Here is a 7,660-nt window from a genome sequence, read left to right as displayed (position 1 = left end):
TCGATCATACTGGAATAGGATTTACTATCCTTTTGCGTCTGTCACTACGCCCAGCACTCGCGAGTTTGAAGCTCGTCACAGCCATCCCTTCCCAGATCCTACTCGGAATACCACAGACAAGGTTTAGACTTTCCAGATGTCAGGAATGGCCATCCATGGGTTCTAACTTATACCACAAAGATTCTAATATCTCGGACTCGGTCCTCTGTATTAGATATCTAAGAGATATTCATTCTAGCTTGTTTGCATGTAGAACGGAAGTGTTTGTCAGGCACGCGTTCATAAGTGAGAATGATGATGAGCGTCACACAATCATCACATTCATCATGTTCTTGGGTGCGAATGGATATCTTAGAGAAGGAATAAGCTTGAATTGAATAGAAAAACAGTAGTACTTTGTATTAATTCATGAGGAACAGCAGAGCTCCACACCTTAATCTATGGTGTGTGGAAACTCTACTGTTTGAAAATACATAAGTGATAATGGTCCAGGCATGGCCGAATGGCCAGCCCCATTGAAAGTCTAAGATAGCATAAAACTGATCAAAGATCCCTACAAAGATAGTAAAAAGTCCTATTTATACTAAACTAGTTACTAGGGTTTACAGAAATGAGTAAATGATGCAGAAATCCACTTTTGGGGCCCACTTGGTATGTGCTTGGGCTGAGCATTGAGCTTTACACGTGTAGAGGTCTTTCTTGGAGTTGAACGCCAGTTTGTAACCTGTTTCTGGCGTTTAACTCCACTTTGCAACCTGTTTTTGGCGTTTGACTCCAGAATGCAGCATGGAATTGGCGTTCAACGCCAGTTTACGTCATCTATCATTAATCAAAGTATGAACTATTATATATTGCTCGAAAGCCCTGGATGTCTACTTTCCAACGCAATTGAGAGCGCGCCATTTAGAGTTCTGTAGCTCCAGAAAATCCACTTTGAGTACAGGGAGATCAGAATCCAACAGCATCTGCAGTCCTTCTTCAACCTCTGAATCTGATTTTTGCTCAAGTCCCTCAATTTCAGCCAGAAAATACCTGAAATCACAGAAAAACATACAAATTCATAGTAAAGTCCAAAAATGTGAATTTTAATTAAAAACTAATAAAAATATACTAAAAACTAACTAAATCATATTGAAAACTATGTAAAAACAATGCCAAAAAGCGTATAAATTATCCGCTCATCACAACACCAAACTTAAATTATTGCTTGTCCCCAAGCAACTGAAAATCAAATAGGATAAAAAGAAGAGAATATACTATAAATTCCAAAATATCAATGAAACTTAGCTCCAATCAGATGAGCGGGACTTGTAGCTTTTTGCCTCTTGAATAGTTTTGGCATTTCACTTTATCCATTGAAGTTCAGAATGATTGGCATCTATAGGAACTCATAATTTAGATAGTGTTATTGATTCTCCTAGTTCAGTATGTTGATTTCTTGAACACAGCTACTTTATGAGTCTTGGCCGTGGCCCTAAGCACTTTGTTTTCCAATATTACCACCGGATACTTAAATGCCACAGACACATAACTGGGTGAACTTTTTCAGATTGTGACTCAGCTTTGCTAAAGTCCCCAATTAGAGGTGTCCAGGGTTCTTAAGCACACTCTTTTTTTTTTTGCTTTGGACCTTGACTTTAACCGCTCAGTCTCAAGTTTTCACTTGACACCTTCACGCCACAAGCACATGGTTAGGGACAGCTTGGTTTAGCCGCTTAGGCCAGGATTTTTTTCCTTTAGGCCCTCCTATCCACTGATGCTCAAAGCCTTGGATCCCCTTTTTTATTACCCTTGCCTTTTGGTTTTAAGGGCTATTGGCTTTTTGCTCTTGCCTTTTGGATTAAAGAGCTTTTGGCTTTTTCTTCTTGCTTTTTTTTTCTTTCTCTTTTTTTCGCCATTTTTTTTGCAAGATTTTGTATTCACTGCTTTTTCTTGCTTCAAGAATCATTTTTATGATTTTTCAGATTATCAAATAACATGTCTCCTTTTTCCTTATTCTTCAAGAGCCAACATATTTAACATTCATAAACATCAACTTCAAAAGACATATACACTGTTCAAGCATTCATTCAGAAAACAAAAAGTGTTGTCACCACATCAAAATAATTAAACTAGTTTCAAGGATAAATTCGAAACCATGTACTTCTTGTTCTTTTGTAATTAAAATATTTTTCATTCAAGAGAGGTGATGGATTCATATTCATAACTTTAAGGCATAGACACTTAGACACTAATGATCATGTAATAAGACACAAATATAAATAAACATAAAGCTCAAAAATTGAAAAACAGGAAAATAAATAAACAAGGAGATTAAGGAATGAGTCCACCTTAGTGAGGGTGACGTCTTTCTCTTCTTGAAGAACCAATGGTGCTTTTGAGCTCCTCTATATCTCTTCCTTGCCTTTGTTGCTCCTCCCTCATAGCTCTTTGATCTTCTCTAATTTCATGGAGGATGATTGAGTGCTCTTGGTGTTCCACCCTTAGTTGTCCCATGTTGGAATTTAATTCTCCTAGGGAAGTGTTGATTTATTCCCAATAGTTTTGTGGAGGGAAGTGCATCCCTTGAGGCATTAGTGGTTATGGAAAAAAAATAAAAAGCAATGCTTTTCCACACCAAACTTAAAATGTTTGCTCGTCCTCGAGCAAAAGAAGAAAGAAAGGATGAGAAGGAGAAGAGATGGAGAAGATGGGGGTGTGTGAATGGTTCAGCCAGGGGGGTTTAGGTGGTAATGATATGTGAAAAGGAAGGAGTGATGGTTTGAATTTAAGTGGGTGGGTGTAGGTGGGTTGTATGATGGTTTTGGAGGAGTAATGGAGGTGATTGGTGGAGGTTAATTGAGGAAGAATGTTATGAAAAGGTGTGAAAATGAGAGAAGAAGTGGTAGGGATCCTGTGGGGCGTGTAAAACGCCCTTGCTGTACAATCCTGGCGTTTAACGCCAGACTGCTGCCTGTTTCTGGCGTTAAACGCCCAAATGTAGCCTGTTTCTGGCGTTTAACGCCAGATAGATGCTTGTTTCTGGCATTAAACGCCAGCTTGGTGCCTGTTTCTGGCGTTAAACGCCAGACAGATGCTTGTTTCTGGCGTTTAAACGCCAAACTGCTCTCCTCCAGGGTGTGCTGTTTCTTCTGCTGTTTTTCATTTTATTTTTGATTTTTCAATAGTTTTTGTGACTTCACATGATCATCAACCTAAAGAAAACATAAAATAACAAAGAGAAAATAAAATAGATATGATTAAATAACATTGGGTTGCCTCCCAACAAGCACTTCTTTAATGTCAATAGCTTGACAGTGAGCTCCCATGGAGCCTCACAGATATTCAGAGCATTGTTGGAACCTCCCAACACCAAACTTAGAGTTTGACTGTGGGGGCTTTGGTTGATTCTGCAGTGAGAGAAGCTTTTCATGCTTCCTCTCCATGGTTACAGAAGGATGTCCTTGAGTTTTAAACACAAGGTTGTCCTCATTCAGTTGAAGGATCAATTCTCCTCTGTCCACATCAATCATAGCTCTTGCTGTGGCTAGGAAGGGTCTTCCAAGGATGATGGATTCATCCTCATCCTTCCCAGTATCTAGGATTATGAAATCAGCAGGGATGTAAAGGCCTTCAACCTTTACTAGTACGTCCTCTACTTGTCCATAAGCCTATTTTCTTGAGTTGTCTGCCATCTCCAGTGAGATTCTGGCAGCTTGCACCTCAAAGATTCCCAGTTTCTCCATTACAGAGAGTGGCATGAGGTTTATCCCTGATCCAAGGTCACATAAAGCCTTCTTAAAGGTCATGGTGCCTATGGTACAAGGTATTAAGAATCTTTCCAGGATCCTGTTTCTTCTGAGGCAATGTCAGTTGATCCAGATCACTCAGTTTATTGATGAGCAAGGGAGGTTCATCTTCCCAAGTCTCATTACCAAATAATTTGGCATTCAGCTTCATGATTTCACCAAGGTACTTGGCAACTTGCTCTTCAGTGACATCTTCATTCTCTTCAGAAGAAGAATACTCATCAGAGCTCATAAATGGCATAAAGAGGTTCAATGGAATCTCTATGGTCTCTAGATGAGCCTCAGATTCCTTTGGTTCCTCAGAGGGAAACTCCTTGTTGATCACTGGACGTCCCATGAGTTCTTCCTCACTGGGATTCACGTCCTCTCCCTCCCTTGTAGGTTCGGCCATGATGGTTAAATCAATGGCCTTGCACTCTCTTTTTGGATTCTCTTCTGTATTGCTTGGGAGAGTACTAGGAGGAGTTTCAGTGACTCTTTTACTCAGCTGGCCCACTTGTGCCTCCAAATTCCTAATGGAGGACCGTGTTTCATTCATGAAACTTACAGTGGCCTTAGATAGATCAGAGGCTATATTTGCTAAGCTAGATGGATTCTGCTCAGAACTCTCTGTCTATTGCTGAGTGGATGATGGAAAAGGCTTGCTATTGCTAAACCTGTTTCTTCCACCATTGTTAAAGCCTTGTTGAGGCTTTTGTTGATCCTTCCATGAGAAATTTGGATGATTTCTCCATGAGGGATTATAGGTATTTCCATAGGGTTCACCCATGTAATTCACCTATGCTATTGCAGGGTTCTCAGGATTATAAGCTTCTTCTTCAGAAGATGCCTCTTTAGTACTGTTGGATGATTGCTTCAATCCATTCAGACTCTGAGAGATCATATTGACTTGCTGAGTCAATATTTTATTCTGAGCCAATATGGCATTCAGAGTATCAATTTCAAGAACTCCCTTCCTCATAGGCGTCCCATTATTCACAGGATTCCTTTCAGAAGTGTACATGAACTGGTTATTTGCAACCATGTCAATGAGTTCTTGAGCTTCTGCAGGTGTTTTCTTTAGGTGAATGGATCCACCTGCAGAATGGTCCAATGACATCTTTGATAGCTCAGACAGACCATCATAGAATATATCCAGGATGGTCCATTCTGAAAGCATGTCAGAAGGACTCTTTTTGGTTAGTTCCTTGTATCTCTCCCAAGCTTCATAGAGGGATTCATCTTCTTTCTGTTTGAAGGTTTGAACATCCACTCTAAGCTTACTAAGCTTTTGAGGAGGAAAGAACTTGGTTAAGAAAGCCGTGACCAGCTTATCCCAAGAGTTCAGGCTATCCTTAGGTTGAGAGTCCAACCATATTCTAGCTCTGTCTCTTACAGAAAATGGGAAAAGCATAAGCCTGTAGACCTCGGGATCAACCCCATTGGTCTTAACAGTATCACAGATCTGCAAGAATTCAGTTAAGAACTGAAAAGGATCTTCAGATGGAAGTCCATGAAACTTGCAGTTCTGTTGCATCAGAGAAACTAATTGAGGTTTAAGCTCAAAGTTGTTTGCTCCAATGGCAGGAATTGAGATGCTTCTTCCATGTAAATTGGAATTTGGTGCAGTAAAGTCACCAAGCATCTTCCTTGCATTGTTATTATTTTCGGCCATGTCTCCTTCTTTTTCGAAAATTTCTGTCAGATTTTCTTTAGAGAGTTGAGCTTTAGCTTCCCTTAGCTTCCTCTTCAGAGTCCTTTCAGATTCAGGATCGGCTTCAACAAGAATGTTCTTATCCTTGTTCCTGCTCATATAAAAAAGAAGAGAACACAAAAGAAAATATGGAATCCTCTATGTCACAGTATAGAGATTCCTTTATGTGAGTAGAAGAAGATATGAATAGAAGATGGAGAATCCAAACACATGGGTGAGGAGTAGGTTCGCATTCTTAGATGAAGAGGAGTGTTAGTAAAATAAATAATTAGAAGGAGGTGAGAGAGAAGAATTTTCGAAAATTAAATAAATTAAAATAAAAAATATTTTTGTTTTTAATATGAAATTAAAATAAAATTCGAAAATTAGAAAAGTAATAAAATTAAAATTAAAAATTAAGATAATTAGTTAATTAAAAAGGAATTTTGAAAAAGAGGAAGGTGATTTTCGAAAATTAGAGAGAGAGAATTAGTTAGGTAGTTCTGAAAAAGATATGATTGAAACAAAAAGATAGGATTGGTTTGAAAAAGATTTGAAAATTAAATTTTGAAAAGATAGGAAGTTAGAAAATATTTTGAAATTGATTTTGAAAAAGATACGATTGAAACTTAATTTGAAAAAGATTTGAAAAAGAAATTTAAAAAGATTTGATTTTGAAAATTAAAGTTAATTACTTGACTAACAAGAAACTAAAAAGATATGATTCTAGAGTTTAAAGATTGAACCTTTCTTACTAGGCAAGTAACAAACTTAAAATTTTTGAATCAATCACATTGATTGTTAGCATTAATTTCGAAATTATGAAAAAGAAGTAAGAAAAAAAATTTGTTTTTGAAAATCATTTTGAAATTTTCGAAAATCATAAAAGAAAAACAAAAAAGATTTGATTTTTGAAACAGATTTGAAAAAGATAGAATTTTTAAATTAAAAATTTAATTTGACTCATAAGAAACAACTAGATTTTGAAAATTTTTGAAAAAGTCAAGTCAAATTTTCGAAAATTTATGAGTGAAAAAGGGAAAGATATTTTTTTGATTTTTTTGAATTTTAATGATGAGAGAGAAAAACATAAAAAAGACTCAATGCATGAAAATTTTGGATCAAAACATGTGATGCATGCAAGAACACTATGAATGTCAAGATGAACACCAAGAACACTTTGAATGTCAAGATGAACACCAAGAACTTATTTTTGAAAAATTTTCAAGACAAGAAAACATGCAAGACACCAAACTTAAAAATTTTTATTCTTTAGATATTAATAATTCAAGAATGCATACGAAAAACAAGAAAAGACACAAAACAAGAAAATATGAAGATCAAACAAGAAGACTGGCCAAGAACGACTTGAAGATCATGAAAAATGCAATGCATGAAATTTTTGAAAATAATTTTTTTAGAAAATTAAAAAGATGCAATTGACACCAAACTTAAAACTTGACTCTAGACTCAAACAAGAAACACAAATATTTTTTTTGTTTTATGATTTTATTAATTTTTTTGATTTTTCGAAAATTAATTGGGAAAAATGAAAAAGAAGAAATTATTTTTTTTGTATTTTTCGAAAATAAAATAGTAAAAACAAAAAGGTTAAAATTAAAATAAAATTACCTAATCTGAGCAACAAGATGAACCGTCAGTTGTCCAAACTTGAACAATCCCTGGCAACGGCGCCAAAAACTTGGTGCACAGAAATCGTGACGGTTCCATTCCTTGGTAACGGCGCTGAAAACTTTATACGCACGTTCATAATCTTAATTCTTTGTCACAACTTTGCACAACTGACCAGCAAGTGCACTGGGTCGTCCAAGTAATAAACCTTACGTGAGTAAAGGTCGATCCCATGGAGATTGTTGGCTTGAAGCAAGCTATGGTCACCTTGTAAATTTCAGTCAGGCGGATTCAAATGGTTATAGAGTTTTAATAATTAAATAGGATAGAGATACTTATGTAATTCATTGGTGAGAATTTCAGATAATCATATAGAGATGCTTTCGTTCCTCTGGACCTCTGCTTTCCTGCTGTCTTCATCCAATCATTCCTACTCCTTTCCATGGCAAGCTTTATGTAGGGCATCACCATTGTCAATGGCTACATCCCATCCTCTCTGTGAAAATGGTCCAATGCGCTGTCACTGCATGGCTAATCATCTGTCGGTTCTCGATCATACTGGAATAGG

General features: G+C 36.8%; 1 non-coding gene across 1 annotated transcript; it reads left to right on the top strand.

Annotated features, from left to right (window-relative positions):
• The first annotated feature begins 4,941 nt into the window (after positions 1-4,941).
• On the top strand, positions 4,942-5,049 carry LOC148555082 (small nucleolar RNA R71). Its single transcript, XR_015886952.1, has one exon. It is a non-coding gene; the product is annotated as a small nucleolar RNA R71 (small nucleolar RNA).
• Positions 5,050-7,660: the final 2,611 nt, after the last annotated feature.

The sequence above is a fragment of the Arachis ipaensis genome, chromosome B6 (assembly GCF_059453495.1).
Source record: "Arachis ipaensis isolate K30076 ecotype BB chromosome B6, ASM5945349v1, whole genome shotgun sequence".
Taxonomy (NCBI): Eukaryota; Viridiplantae; Streptophyta; class Magnoliopsida; order Fabales; family Fabaceae; genus Arachis; species Arachis ipaensis.
Note: the sequence above shows the minus strand (reverse complement) of the source record. Positions and strands in the feature narration are given on the sequence as shown.